This window comes from Trachypithecus francoisi, unplaced genomic scaffold (assembly GCF_009764315.1).
Source record: "Trachypithecus francoisi isolate TF-2019V2 unplaced genomic scaffold, Tfra_2.0 Lachesis_group4, whole genome shotgun sequence".
Lineage (NCBI taxonomy): Eukaryota > Metazoa > Chordata > Mammalia > Primates > Cercopithecidae > Trachypithecus > Trachypithecus francoisi.
Window position 1 is genome coordinate 57,924,895 of NW_022681469.1, and position 15,226 is coordinate 57,940,120.

The 15,226-nt window shown below is 38.3% G+C and overlaps 1 protein-coding gene and 1 pseudogene across 4 annotated transcripts in view; one reads left to right on the plus strand and one right to left on the minus strand.

The window, feature by feature from the left end:
- MAGI2 (membrane associated guanylate kinase, WW and PDZ domain containing 2) overlaps window positions 1–15,226 on the minus strand; it is a 1,467,283-nt gene that overhangs the window by 72,684 nt on the left and 1,379,373 nt on the right. The gene's annotated exons all lie outside the window — the stretch shown is intronic.
- On the plus strand, window positions 9,813–10,329 carry LOC117073707 (annotated as a pseudogene).

The following is a 15,226-nucleotide window of genomic DNA, read 5'->3' on the forward strand; positions in this document are numbered from 1 at the left end:
ACTTTTGACTCCAGAACTGTAAGACAATAGATTAGTGTTGTTTGCAGTGATTTATTACAGCAGGAATAGAAAACTAGTGTACTTTCTCTTCTTTCTGCCCTCTGATCTCCTACCGATGCTTCTCATTGGCCAAATCCAACAGGAAGCCAGAAGGCAAGAGGGGTTGGGTGATACAGCCATAGCCATCATTCCCCCAGAATAGGGCAAAGAAGGAAGTAGAATAAATCTGGGGGAGAAGGTAGAACAAAGGAAGAACCAGCACTGGGGTGGGGTGGGTGCAGGATGGAATGGATTTTAAAGCATCAAATATGCCAGATGAAGGCTTTAAGCAATAATTCAAGAACAAGACAAAAATCAAGTGGCAGCCTAGCTCAAATCCTATTGGAGAAACTGTTTTTGGAAACCTTTATTTGTTTTAATATTTTACTTTAACATGTGTAGCCTCTATACCATTACAGAAAGAGGAGTGACCTCAGGGTTACTGAGTTGAATGCTCTTTTTAAAATTGCCTAAGATGTCCGAGTTACCTTTGTATCTGCTCAGTTTCCAAGTCCTGTCAATTCTACATGTACCCTGTCTCCAGCAGCTGCCTCTCATTTCCTGTTTCTCTTGCTGCTATTCTACATTAGCTGTTCCTCTCTTTCCCCTCTTCTTTCCATCTGTATGGTTGCCATAAGTATATTTCAAAGACCATCTCTGATTTTGCCTCACTCCTTTTCAAACACCTCCCCTCCTGCCCTATGCTTCTTGAACAGAATCCAAACTCCTTGACATGAGGTGTAGATACTTTAGGACCTTGTCCCTGTAATCTTCTGGCTTATTACCACCCTTCTCTTGTGTTTAGTGTGGCCCACTTGTACTTCCTCCACTCTTTCTTCCTCGGCATTTTTGCCGCTGTCCTCAGCCTTCCTTATTATTTTTGTCATTTTCCCTGGATCTTTCAGTCCCATCTCCTAATCATGCCCATTCTTCAAGGCTCTGCTCAAATCCTCCACGAATCCATCACTGGTCACTCCAGGTGAATTTTATCCTCCCTTCTCTCTGTGTCCACTGCTCTTATAGCTATGCCTCTCTTGTAGCACTTAACAGTCATACTACCTGTTAGTCTAGGTATTTGTGTATGTATTCTCCCCACTACCATTTCTGAACCTACTAAATTATAAACTCTTGGAAAGAGGGAGTGTATATTTGTATCTTCTAGTAGTAGTTGATGTATTGCCTTAAAAATAATAGATGATCAAAACTTGCAGTGGGGGCAAAAATGATTACTGTGTAGGTCACAAATGATTAATGGCAAAGGGAGAGTCTTTGGGGGAGGTGAGGGTGTATGGGAGACTGGAGGGGTCTTTGAGTCAGCCTGTGCCTTGTTCACTATGGTTTTCCGACTGTCAACTGAGGTGCCTGGCATAAGATAAGAGCTTCATGAATATTTCTTAAGTGAATAATTAATGCTATCTACTTCACTCTGGCCAAAGGCAACCTTGAATTCTGAGAGAACAAGGTCTTAACAAAGGTCCCTAATACTTGTTATAATATGAAGAAGGCAAAAAAAAAAAAAAAAGTGGTAAAGTAAAAACAACACAATCTTCTACTTGTAAGGACAAACAAAAAGCTTACAAAGAGCAAGCCTTTGCCAGCAACCAGCTGAGGAAGACACAGCCACAAGGTGGAAGCATCTCTTTTCTTTCTGAAATAACCATGCCTTTGTTGGCGTAACCGGCTGAAAGCAGACAGGCTGATTTTTGCATTTACTAGTCCTGTGAGAAGCACTAGGAAATACACTCTTATTTATGATAGTTATTCTATAACTACCTCCCAGTGTATAGCTTGAGAGCAGAGATTTCGTTGTATATTTTCACAATATCTTTTGTAGCTTTTAATATAGTAGTGACTGATGTATGTGTGTGTGTGTGTGTGTGTGTAAGAGAGTAAGAGTGAATGAATGCGAGAGAGAATGATTGTTTGAATGATTTGGGGGTAAATTAAGGAAGCAGTTGCTGATAATTATTACTCTACACCTACTGCTATGGTCTGAATGTGTTCCTCCAAATTTATGTGTAGGAAACTTAATCCCCAATGCAACAGTGTAGGGAGGCAGAGTCTTTGGGAAGTGTTTGGGTCATGAATGGATGAATGCTGCCATTAAAAGGTCTTGCAGGAGTGGGTTTGTCCTCTCTTGCCCTTCTGCTATCTGCCATGTGAGGACACAGGAAGGTTTATACCAGATATTGGTGCCTTGATCTTGGACTTCCCAGAACCCAGAACTGTGAGAAATAAATTTCTCTACTTTACAAATTACTCAGCCTCAGGTATTCTGTTATGGTAGCACAAACAGACTAAGACACCAATTAAAGCATGTGTAGGGACACTGAGGGCAAGGAGCTCATCTTATTAATCTTTTTGTCTCTGGTTTCTCTTATCCTTACTTAAGGTGATGACACTGACCTTTGGGGCAAACAGGAGTTTATGAAAGATCTCATAGCTTATCAGTGGAAGTAACAAGACCTGTTGCAGGTTCCCTAATTCCAACACGCAGAGCTCCTTACCCTTTATGAGGTTGCTTCAGCATTGGGGAAGTGGCAGGTGGGGAGAAAGGCACAATAGTAGGACTTTACTTGGTTCAGAGTTAAAGGTTCCTTCTACATGAAGCAGCTATTTGAGATTTTCTGATGTATTATTAACCTTTGGGACATTGTTTGAAAATACATATTCATGTGCTACAAATAGCTTTAAAACCCAGGTTCATTCAAGCATGAGTAGGATGAAAAAGAATTAATGTGTACTAAGGATAGCTGTAAGTGTGAACACATCTAGTTAGTACTTCAAGGTCTGAATTTCCCTGGTCACTATAACTACCTTCTCTTCAAATAAATGTTAGCTTTGTAGTTAGCTTTCAAAACTACATGTGTTAAAGTTTCAGATCAATGGGATCACGAATGTCCTTGTGCCCAATTTTAACAGTGCACAAGGAGTATACTAAGTGAAAACACTCATGTCTCTGAGGTCTACTATCTTTGTTTGGCCATAATAAAATTACAGTCTTTCTTTAATAACTTAATTTAAAGTCAGCTATCCAGAGAATCTGTACTTATTGCCATAATACTCAATAGTATTGGCAACGAGTGCATGGATTATACTGATTTTTCTATTGATATGCTAACACAATAAATAGAAAGAGTAGCAGTGCATCACTATCATTTTGATGCACAAAATAAACATTATCCATTTTACTTTCTTTTACTATTTAAAGTCACATATTAATTACTTAAGTTTTACAACTAGGAATGTAGCCGAGTATCTAAAAATCTTGTTTCTGTTCAAGTTAATTCAGATTGTCCATCCATGCATGCGAACAGCTGAGCTATGAAATTGGGCAGCATGTTTTCTGGCAATAATGAGGAGATAATATTCCTTAGGAGTATTTAAGTGACATCACTATTGATAGGTTAATTGGAAATAAAAATGTAAAGCTTTCTTAAATCACTAAAATAAAAAGCCTCTTGTTTATTGTAGCTTTGCAATGTACTTTTTGAACTGTCCCACTTTGCAGTTTTGCTTAATAACTGTCTAATTAATGTAACTGCAGCTGCTCTCAGAATTCCACATACATCCCATGGATAATTAGCCATTTCAAAAGGAGACTTTTCCATGCATATCTTGATTCACAGTCATATTGTTACCTCTATTGCTTTACCAATTTCTTGAAAAATGACACCTGCATCCAGTGAAGTATTAGATTGGTACAAAGGTAATTGCGATTTTGGCCACTGAAAGTAATGGCAGGCTGGGCCTGGTGGCTCATGCCCATAATCCCAGCACTTTGGGAGGCCGAAGTGGGCAGATCACTTGAGTTCAGGAGTTCGTGACCAGCCTGGCCAATATGTTGAAAGGCGGTCTCTACTAAAAATGCAAAAAAAAATTCATGGTGGCACACGCCTGTAATCCCAGCTCCTCTGGAGGCTGAGGCAGGAGAATTGCTTGAATCCGGGAGGTGGAAGTTGCAGTGAGCCGAGATCATGCTACTGCACTCTAGCTGAATACGGTTGGGAAGTTGATAAAAGAGGCGCCCTCCATGTTCAGAACCCAGAGTACCACTTGCTGCTATTTAAGAGTTTCACAATTGGTTTGAAACAGATAGCTAAAGTGATATTACTCTATCATACATTCTAACTAGACTTAAATTATTTTTAGTTCTCTGTTTGAACATTTATACTTATGCCACGAGATATGTGCATTTAGTTTCCATCTCTACACTAAGATCTCAATTACCCGAGAGCTTGTTACAGAGTTGTGAACCACCCAGATGAAAAAATAGACCTTTCATAATAATTAGCACTTATTAACATGGTTTTATGCCAGGTACTTTTGAAATATTATCTCACTTAATTCTCAAACCAAGCTACTAAGCAAGCAAGCAACCAACCAACCAACCTTCTATGGGCTGGAGGGAGCAGAAAAATTCAAATTAGCCCTGAAAAATGTAATTCTAATTCATATATATTTTTTCCATTGGGAACTGATCAATCAATCAATAATGCAGAATGAGCACCACTGGTACTAAGATATCAAGTTAATCTTTGCATGATTATTTAGCTTGAGCTGTCCCATGCCACTACTGTACCCCTTACTTGGGTTAGACAGGTACCTTCAACACTGTGTGGGTGACTGTTCAAGAACAACTTCAGTCCACTTCATGATGCTTCCTCTGTCCATGTATTTTAACTCCTTGAGTGTATTTTCTAGTTTTCTGTTCTTGGTTTCTGCCTTAAACTATGGCTCTTGCCATTTCTTCCATTCCATTTCTTGCATTTACTAGTACTCTTTGGATATCTTTCAGTGATACTCCCTCAAACCTGCCTGAATTCATCATTATATTGCTACTTGTGGAGGCTGGACCCTCCTGCATTGACCCTGTACAATCTTGCATTGTTCTTTGGTGTGATGCTGCATAGTCATTTTACAAATGTGGGCCACTTGTCACCAAAGGTCGGGGTACAAATACATGAATGGGAACCCTCAAATTCATCACCATTCCTACAAAAACAATTCCACTGGCCTGTCCTGACAGAAAATCCTTATTTTCTTATCACCTTTGTTTTCCAAGGATATCACATTATTAATGTAACTGGTTTGATTGAACTGTCCATAGTCACTGAGAGACAATGTGCAAGTGATTTATTTTTTCAATAACTGCTACCAGCTGTGCTGTTGACTCCTGCCCTTTTCCCACTGGGTAGCAGCCTAATCCCATTATTTTTTCAGCATTTTAATCTATTAAAGTCTAGTGCAATTAGCATTGCAATCTTCAATTAAAATCTCTCCCACTCTCATTGCACACTAGGATGAAGGCTTGAGCTACTTAAGTGGAGAAAGGTCCTTATTCTTCCCTGTTTCCCCTCTGCAGCCACCCCCCACTCCTTTCTTTATCCCTCCAGTCATCTAAGGAAGTGCTGGCAGCAGGGTATGTGTGAGGGACAATATCCCCTAGAGAGATCAAGAGTTGCTGGTGGCAAGTCTGCTCTCTTCTTTTTTTTTTTTTTTTTTGAGACGGAGTCTCACTCTGTCGCCCAGGCTGGAGTGCAGTGGCCAGATCTCAGCTCACTGCAAGCTCTGCCTCCTGGGTTCACGCCATTCTCCTGCCTCAGCCTCCTGAGTAGCTGGGACTACAGGCGCCCGCCACCTCGCCCGGCTAGTTTTTTGTATTTTTTAGTAGAGACGGGGTTTCACCGTGTTAGCCAGGATGGTCTCGATCTCCTGACCTCGTGATCCGCCCGTCTCGGCCTCCCAAAGTGCTGGGATTACAGGCTTGAGCCACCGCGCCCGGCCTGCTCTGTTCTTTTTGCTGGTGTTCTCTGTATGGCAGATCTTAATCAAGTGTTTACTTTGTGCCAGGTCGTGTTAGTTGCTGGGAACAGGGTAAGAAGACATCAAGGAAGACAAGATTTCTGACCTCAGAGAATTCAAATTTAGTGATATACATGCTGTCTCTCTCATGAGGATGATTTGGGTTACTTTTTTGGGAGATCATAAATCTTTTTTGGAAGACATCTCCATATTGGGAGATACAGATGAGGCTGGCCTCCTCCTCTTTCACTCAGCACCCCCTTCCTCACCATGGTTATTCTAACCTAGAGCCTCTTCAGTAGGGGTCACTTTAGTTAGCAAATGCCCCAACAGGCTTAAGCCCCAAATCGCCTTTTGTAGTGTCCACTCAACCCATGGGAAATGGTGGGAGTGCTGGCTTCCCCAGAACTACCTCTCTTCTCTATCTTTTCTCAGTTCTTTTCTCCAATCCCTAGCTCATCTGGGTCTCTGCTGATTCAGTGGCTCAGCTACTTTTAGACAAGAAGCAATCATAAGTCTCCCATGGAGTAGAGGGCAAGGATGGTTTAAGCATCCCCTATTATGAAGGAGGAGAATGGGGCAAATATTATACCTTTTTCCCTCATGGAGAATGAGGTGGGATGGAGAGAAGGGATGGTTAATGCTTTACAAACTGTTATCCCAAGCTCCCAACAGCCACCACAAGGAGGTGGCTGGCCTCACTATTGGTGACTCTCTAAATAAAATGTGAAGAACTTAGTCTTCATCTTTGGCTCTGGCCTGAGTCATAATTTCCTAGATAACTGGAAAGATCTGGGCTGGGAACTTATATTATTATATCACGTGGAGAGAAAGAACAGAATCAAAATAGGGAACTAGATAAAGCTTGTGGATTATCTGTTAATTTTAATTACTCATTCTTACTCTAGAAAATGGAAAAGTGACTTCATTTTCATTTCTTCTTTAAGTCCTTATTAACCAAATTTTACAAAGGGTTACTGACTAATGTGTATAACATATGTTTATTCTTAAAACCTAATATGCTAGGTTCTATTCTGACAGTATGTTTTGATTTTTTAGTTGTTATTGTTTATACAGGATAACTTACATTGTGAAGGTATGAAGGACACTGTGGAGGAAGATAATATGGCAATGGTAGCAATGTTATTAAGAGCACGGGCTCTGGTGGAATCAGGAGCCCTTGGTTTGCACCTTATGACTAATACCACTTATTAACTTAGAGATGTTAGACAAGTCATTTAACCTCTGCAAATCTCAGTTTTCTTATCTGAAAATGGGAATTATGGTGGTGTCCATCTGTTGAGAAGATCACAGTGATATGCAGGTAAACTTTGCACAGTGCCTGACACATGGTAAGTTTTCAGTAAATGTTAGTTACATTAAAACTTATTCAATAGGAAACTTTCAAACTCACCTTACAGCTGATCATATAAAACTCTAATAATTGGAGTTGTCTTCTTTATTGAGAGTTAATATTGGAATTAATGTATGCATCTCTGAGTTAAGAGTAGGGGTTGGTAAACTGTGACCCATAGGTCAAATCCAGCCCAGTGCTTGTGTGTTTTTTTTTCTAAGTAGCATTTTATTGGAACACAGCCATGTTTATTTATTTACGTACAGCCTACAGCTTCTTTTGTACTATTACTGCAGCAGAGCTGAGTAGTTACATGAGAGACTGCATGTTCCCAAAGCCCAAATGTGAATTATTTGTCCCTTTATAGGAAAAGTTTGCCCAAAAGCAAAAATTGACAAATGGGATCTAATTAAACATAAGAGCTTATGCACGGAGAGAGAAACTATCAACAGAGTAAACAGATAACCTACAGAATGGGAGAAAATATTTGCAAACTGTGTATCTCATAAAGGTCTAATATCTAGCATCTATAAGGAACTTAACTTTACCAGAGAACAAACAACCCCATTAAAAAGTGGGCAAACAACAAGAACAGACATGTTGCAAAAGAAGACACACATGTGCCCAAGAAGCATATGAAAGAAAACCTCAATATCACTGATCATTAGAGAAATACAAATCAAAACCACAACGAGATACCATCTCAAACCAGTCAGAATGGCTATTACTAAAAAGTCAAAAACCAACAGATGCTGGTGAAGTTTGGAGAAAGGGAAAGCTTATACACTATTGGTGGAAGTGTAAATTAGTTCAGCCATTGTGGAAAGCAGTATGGTGATTCCTCAAAGAGCTAAAAACAGAGCTACCATTTGACCCAGCAATCCCATTACTGGGTATATACTCAGAGGAATATAAGTCATCCTATCATAAAGACACATGCATGTGAATTGACATTGCAGCACTATTTACAATAGCAAAGACATAGAATCAACCTAAATGCCCATCACTGACAGATCTGATAAAAAAAATGTGGTACATATAACCGTGGAATACCATACAGCCATAAAAAAGAATGAGATCATGTCTTTTTTGGGAACATGGATGGAGCTGGATGCTATTATCCTTAGCAAACTAATACGGGAACAGAAATCCAAATACTGCATGTTCTCACTTATAGTGGGAGCTAAATGATGAGAACTCATGAATACAAATAAGGGAACAACAAGACACTGGGGTCTACTTGAGGGTGGACGGTGGGAGGAGGGAGAGGAGCAGAAAAGATAACTATTGGGTACTGGGCTTAATTCCTGGGTGATGAAATAATCTGTACAACAAATCCCCATGACACATCTTTACTTATGTAACAAACCTTCACATGTATGCCCAAACCTAAAATAAAAGATAAAAAAATAAAAAGTTTGCCAATCCCCAGTCTAGAGCTTTAAATTTAGGAAAGGCAACTACTTGTCTTTGCTGACTTGTGTCCTAATAGATCTGTGGGTAGGGTGTATGTAGCGCACATGACTTTTTAAAGAACCCTTCTCAGATTTATAAATCTATGATTAAAAATTTCATGTTATTAAAATTATGTAAATTTATTAAAATTATGTAATATTCATGCATTATTACAATTATATAATATTTAAAAATATTACAGAGTTGAGAATAATAAAACACCCATCTTTGCACTCACCAACTATATTTTAATTCGGTTAATATTATGAGAGATTTAGTTCAAACTGTTTTGCATAAAAAAGTCTTCAGAATAGACTTGGAGCCCCTTGCATGCTTTCTGACTTTATTCCTCTCCTCACAAAGGTAACTGCTATTCCGTAGTTGATGGGTGTCTTTCTGGTTCCAGTTTTTATGATTTTTCACTGCATATGTACATATCCATAAGGAATGTTTCAATATTTCAAGTTTTAAAACTTTACATAAATAGCATTACATATGTGATTCTGCAACTTGTTTTTTGACTCAACATTATATTATTGCAGTTTAGAGAATATAGAAGATATCTGTTCATATAGAGGACACAGTTCATTTTCACTATTATATAATTCTCCATTATATAAATATTCTACAGTTTTTTTATTCTATTGATGTACGTTTAGGATTTTCCCTTTAATATTTACAATTAAAAATCATGCTGCAATAAACATTGCTGAAAATGTATGCTCGTGTATATTAGCAAAAATGAGATTTATATACATAGTAGTGGAGTTGCTGATTTGTAGAGTATATGTGCATCCTTAAATTTATTTGATGTTGCCAAATTATTTTCCAAAGTTGCTACATCAGTTTACACCAATTTCCAGTAGTGACCGCAGTAAGTTTCCAGTTCTCCGCATCCTTGCCAACGTTTGGAGTTGCCAGACTTTAAACTTTTGCCAATTTGATGGATATAAAGTGCTATCTTACTGCTTTAATTTGCATTTTCCTGATACTGAGTATGTTTTCAGATATTTATTAGCCATTCGGATTTCTTCATTCATAAATTCTTCCTTAAGTACTTTGCCAATTTTTTCCCATTGGGCTGCCTTTCTTGTTTTTAATTCATAGAGTTTTTTTTTTTTTTTTTTAAATGTTCTGGATAGCATTCTTTATCCTCATTTTCAAATACAAATGATTTCCAGCTTTTCACAAGATGGCGCCGAAAGTGAAGAAGGAAGCTCCTGCCCCTCTTAAAGCCGAAGCCACAGCAAAGGCTTTAAAGGCCAAGAAGGCAGTGTTAAAAGGTTTCCACAGCCACAAAAAAAGAAGATCCGCACGTCACCCACCTTCCGCGGCCCAAGACACTGCGACTCCGGAGGCAGCCCAAATATCCTCAGAAGAGCGCCCCCAGGAGAAACAAGCTTGACCACTATGCTATCATCAAGTTTCCGCTGACCACTGAGTCTGCCATGAAGAAGATGGAAGACAACACACTTGTGTTCATTGTGGATGTTAAAGCCAACAAGCACCAGATTAAACAGGCTGTGAAGAAGCTCAATGACATTGATGTGGCCAAGGTCAACACCCTGATTCGGCCTGATGGAGAGAAAAAGGCATATGTTCGACTGGCTCCTGATTAAGGCGCTTTGGATGTTGCCAACAAAATTGGGATCATCTAAACTGAGTCCAGCTGCCTAATTCTAAATATATCTATATCTATATCTATATCTATATCTATATCTATATATCTTTTCAACAACAACAACAACAAAAAAAACAAAAACAAAGAAAAAACAAATGATTTCCAAAGTCTTTGGTTACATACAGTGAATAATGATCAGCATTTCAGTTTAAGCACAATACTTATACTTTATCTCTCTACTTCACTTGTAAAGTTTCATGAAATGCATTAAGTATCAATTCGTAACTCAAATACTTTAATTGTAATTTGCAGACAAAGGTTTTATTAGAAGTTAATCCATAGATGTTTAAGAGGTCTTCTTTAGAAAATGAAAAGCATTTTTCTCAAAGAATTAATCATATAAATGAAAGTGAAATTTTTTAATCATCTTGACATTTTCTTTAGTGAAATATTTAGGAAACATCTGAGTTATAAATGATTAACTTTTTCCCCTTAAATTATACATTTTACAATAGTGTTCTGTTTAATGCCCAATTGCCTATTCCAGTCTATTCAAAAGTGAGTTTTGAGTATACATCAAATTAAATAGGGAGCTTTTAAAAACCACTCTATTCCTTTTCAAATTTGGATATTCCCAACACAACACAGATTTGAAAACAGTAATACATCACTATAGATAAGGCTTTTACCTAATAGAAGAACTGTATAATGCCATGTATTTTTATAACGATCTACATAAAATTGTGTAAAATATGAGGTTCCTCAAGCTCTTATTCCATAATTCTCCTAGGTGCACCAAGAAACAATACCTTTGTTAGCACAGAAAGCTATGATATACTTCCTTGTGGCATTGTTTTAACTATTGCCATGTTCTCTTGGACATTTCCAGTGCATTTCTATTTCCCAATTTGCCTTTTCTCAGTGTAAGATTTATTGCCACTTGGGTACTTGGGAGATAAATGGAAATTTTACATGTATTCATTTCATTCCAGGACACTTTAATGTGCCAACGATAATAGTATGGTCAATTTAAAAGGAATGAGAATTCCCATAAAGGAGTGGGAATAGAAACAATCAACAGTTTAAAACGTGAGTCACTGATTCTTACACTCTTCTTACAATGGATGACAATATTCTGTGTAATCTCCCAGAGTATACATCTGAGTTGTTATTTTCACTAGAGGCCTCTAATTCACCTTCATGTGGGAGCTCAGATATGAGACATACCTGTTTCCAAAGGAGCCTGACTGTTCAGTGTGTCCTTCTAGGGCCTACCTGTGAGCCTATCATATAGCTCTTTGCATTGGTTCCCACTGGTGCTCCTCTCAGAGTGTCCAATATCTACTATTCAGTGTCACCATCCCAACTCCTACTTGACATGTCAGGAGGGCTGCTTTTTCCCCACAAAAGGATCTGAAGCACAATCTGAATTATACAACCCCGCATTCAAGGCTGAGTTACGCTTGCTCCACATCCTCCTTGGGCCACTTCTTTTTTTCTTTTTGAGACAGGATCTCACTGTGTCACCCAGGCTGGAGTGCAGTTGTGCGAACATGCTGACTGCAGCCTTGACCTCCTGGGCTCAAGTGATTCTCCCACCTAAGCCTCCCAAGTAGCTGGGACCACAGGCATACGCCACTGCACCCAGCTAACTTTTTAAATTTTTCTTGTAGAGATGGGGGCTCACTATATTGATCAGGCTTGTCTCAAACTCCTGGGCTCAAGTGGTCCTTGCACCTCGGCCTCCCAAAGTGCTGGGACTAAAGGTGTGAGCTACTGCACCCAGCCAAGGGCCACTTCTTTAAAACAAAGTTTGGGTATGATGTTAGCTGTGTGCTTGTTGTATGTCGGTTTCATTATGCTGAGGCATACAGACTGGAAAGGAAGAAGCAAAATTGTCTCTGTTTGCAGATGACATAATCTTTTAAATAGAAAATACTAAAGAATTTACCAGAAAAACTGTCAGAACTAATAAGTGAATTCAGTAAAGTTCCAAGATACACAATTAACATATAAAAATCAGTTGCATTTCTATACATTAACAATGTTATTAGTAATCTATATGTTATGTCTCCAGCTTGCTTTTCATTCTTAAGATTGCTTTGGCGGTTTGAGGTCAAAGAATTCTACACAAATTCCGGGGTTTTCTTTTTCTATTTTTGTGAAAAATGCCATTGGAATTTTGATATGGATTACATTAAATTTGTGGATCATTTGGGTAGAATAAATTTTAACAATATTTACTCTTCCAATCCATGAACACAGGGTATCATTTCCTTTATTTGTGTCTCTTTCAATTTCTTCCATCAGTGTTGTATAGTTTTCAGTATATGGATCATTCACCTCCTTGGTTACTTTTTTTTAAGTATTTTAATCTTTCTGATGCTATTTTAGATGGAATTTTTACAAATTTCTTTTCATCTATAGGTTACTAAAGTAGTAATCCTATTTCTGGTTATATATCTGAAGGAAATGAAATCAGAATCTTGAAGAAATCTGTGTATGCCCATGTTCATTGCACCATATTCACAATAGCCAAGAAAACAACCTAAGTATACATCAACAGATGAATAAAGAAAAATGGAATATATATATATATATATATATATATATATGAATCTAACTCAGATTAAAAAAAAAAGGAAATCCTGACATTTGTGACAATGTGAATAAACTTGGAGGATCTTATGCTAAGTGAAATAAGCCAGACACAGAAAGACAAATATTGCATGATACCACTTATATGTTGAACCTTAAAAAGTGAAACTTAGAGAAACAGTAAAATGGTGGTTGTCAGGGGTTGGGGGTGTGGGAAAAGGGGAGATAATGGTCAAAGGGTACAAACTTGCAGTTGTAAGATGAATAAGTTCTAGAGATCTAATGTACAGCATGGTAACTATGGTTAATACTGTATTACATACTTGAAATTTGCTAAGAGAGTAAATCTTTTCTTTTTTTCTTTTTCTTTTTTTTGAGACGGAGTCTCCCTGTGCCTCCCAAGCTGGAGTGCAGTGGTGCGATCTCGGCTCACTGCAAGCTCCACCTCCCAGGTTCACATCATTCTCCTGCCTCAGCCTCCCGAGTAGCTGGGACTACAGGTGCCCACCACCACGCCTGGCTAATTTTTTGTATTTTTAGTAGAGACAGGTTTCACTGTGTTAGCCAGGATGGTCTCAATCTCCTGACCTTGTGATCTACCCGCCTCGGCCTCCCAAAGTGCTGGGATTACAGGTGTGAGCCACCATGCCCAGCGAGAGTAGATCTTAAATGTTCTTACCACCAAAAAACAATTAATGATAACTCTGTTGGATGATGGGTATGTGAATTAGTTTGATTGTGGAAATCATTGCCCAAGGCACATGTATGTCAAAATATCACAATGTGTCCCTTAAATATATATGATGTTCTATTTGCCAGTCATACCTCAATAAAGCTGGAAAACATTTAATAAAATTATCTTAAACTTCCCCCTTTCCCCAGCAAAAAGGCAGTCCCAGACCCAAGTGACATCCCACAGTACTGTTGGGCTCTGTCCCTGGTAGCACTCACACAATTTTGCAAGATAAGTAACCAAAGCAAAAGTCATCTTAGGCTCCTCAAAAGGGCTACATAGATTAGTTATGGAAAACAAGGCAAGGCAAAGCACACTACCTAACAATATTACTTTTTACCTTTCATTAAGCAGTGGAAAGTCTTTTATAAATGAAACTTTACTTGAGAAAGGCAATACATAATACATAAGAGCAGAGCTGCTTTGTCTGAAACAGGGTTGTGGGTGTGAGGTTGTACGCAGCGTTCTGCTGATTTTACTTCCATCTTACTTTCCTGCTTCCATACCTACCCAGGGGTCCTGAGGATTATCTATAATCTTTTCTATATGATAAAAAGGCACCTAGGGGATAGGGCCATGTCTTCTGTCCTGTTCTATGAGACTCCTTCTTCTATCTGGAATTCCTCCTCTCTTTCCTCATATCTACCTGTTGAAGTCCCATTAAAATCCCATTTAAATTTCACCTCCTTTAAGGAATCTCCTCAGGACAAAATTGATCTTCCTCACTGCAGATGATCAGTGCTTCTGTTACAGCTATAGGGACTGCATACCTTAGATATTCTGGGACAATCCCAATTTTTGATATTAGATCCTAATATGCTCTTACATTCATTTACTTCTCAGATCAGATTTTAATTTTTGGTTTTGAAAATATGGTTATGATAATTATAGTTCTCATGTGTAGTCAGCCTTGTTTCTGAGTTATTGATCTATACAGACATGAAGTATATACGTCCAAAGAGTAGGGATTGAGTCATTTCATCATAATTAATGATCCTTCCTACACCTCCCTCTCTTTTTCATCATGATCATACTTGCAATAATTTGTTAATGCCCTAGAACACATGAGGCAGTGTTGGGCACTTATATTAATTACCTTGTTTAATTATTACAAAAACTCTGCAAGGTAGGTATGCATTGACCTCTCTTTTGTGATGAGGAAGCTGAGGTTACCCGGCTAGTAAGTGACTAAGTTGTGATCTGCCCAAACCCAGGCTCTTTCCCGTATGCTACTTTGCCTCCCACAATGCCTCATAGTGTTTGTCTGCATATTCTAGAAATGTTTATTCTGGTATGTAATGAATAAATACATATTCAATTGCTCAGAATTGAAAGCATGGAAAAAGTACAGTACACATGAATTTATCTAGGCTATGAATTGAAATATTTCCCTTTCATGCTTGCATGAATCAGAAAAAAACTTTATACTTGTATTTAGTACTGTTTTAACTCACTCTAGTAATTGAAAAGCAAAGTGAATCCACTAGCATTTTCATTTTACTGGCAATCTATGGGTGAGAAAACTGGCACTCCAAAACACAACAAATACCTCTCCATGATTTGTGATATCTGAGCCACGCTGGATTACCTGAACACAGTCTGGGATCAGCTCTGCTCTGGT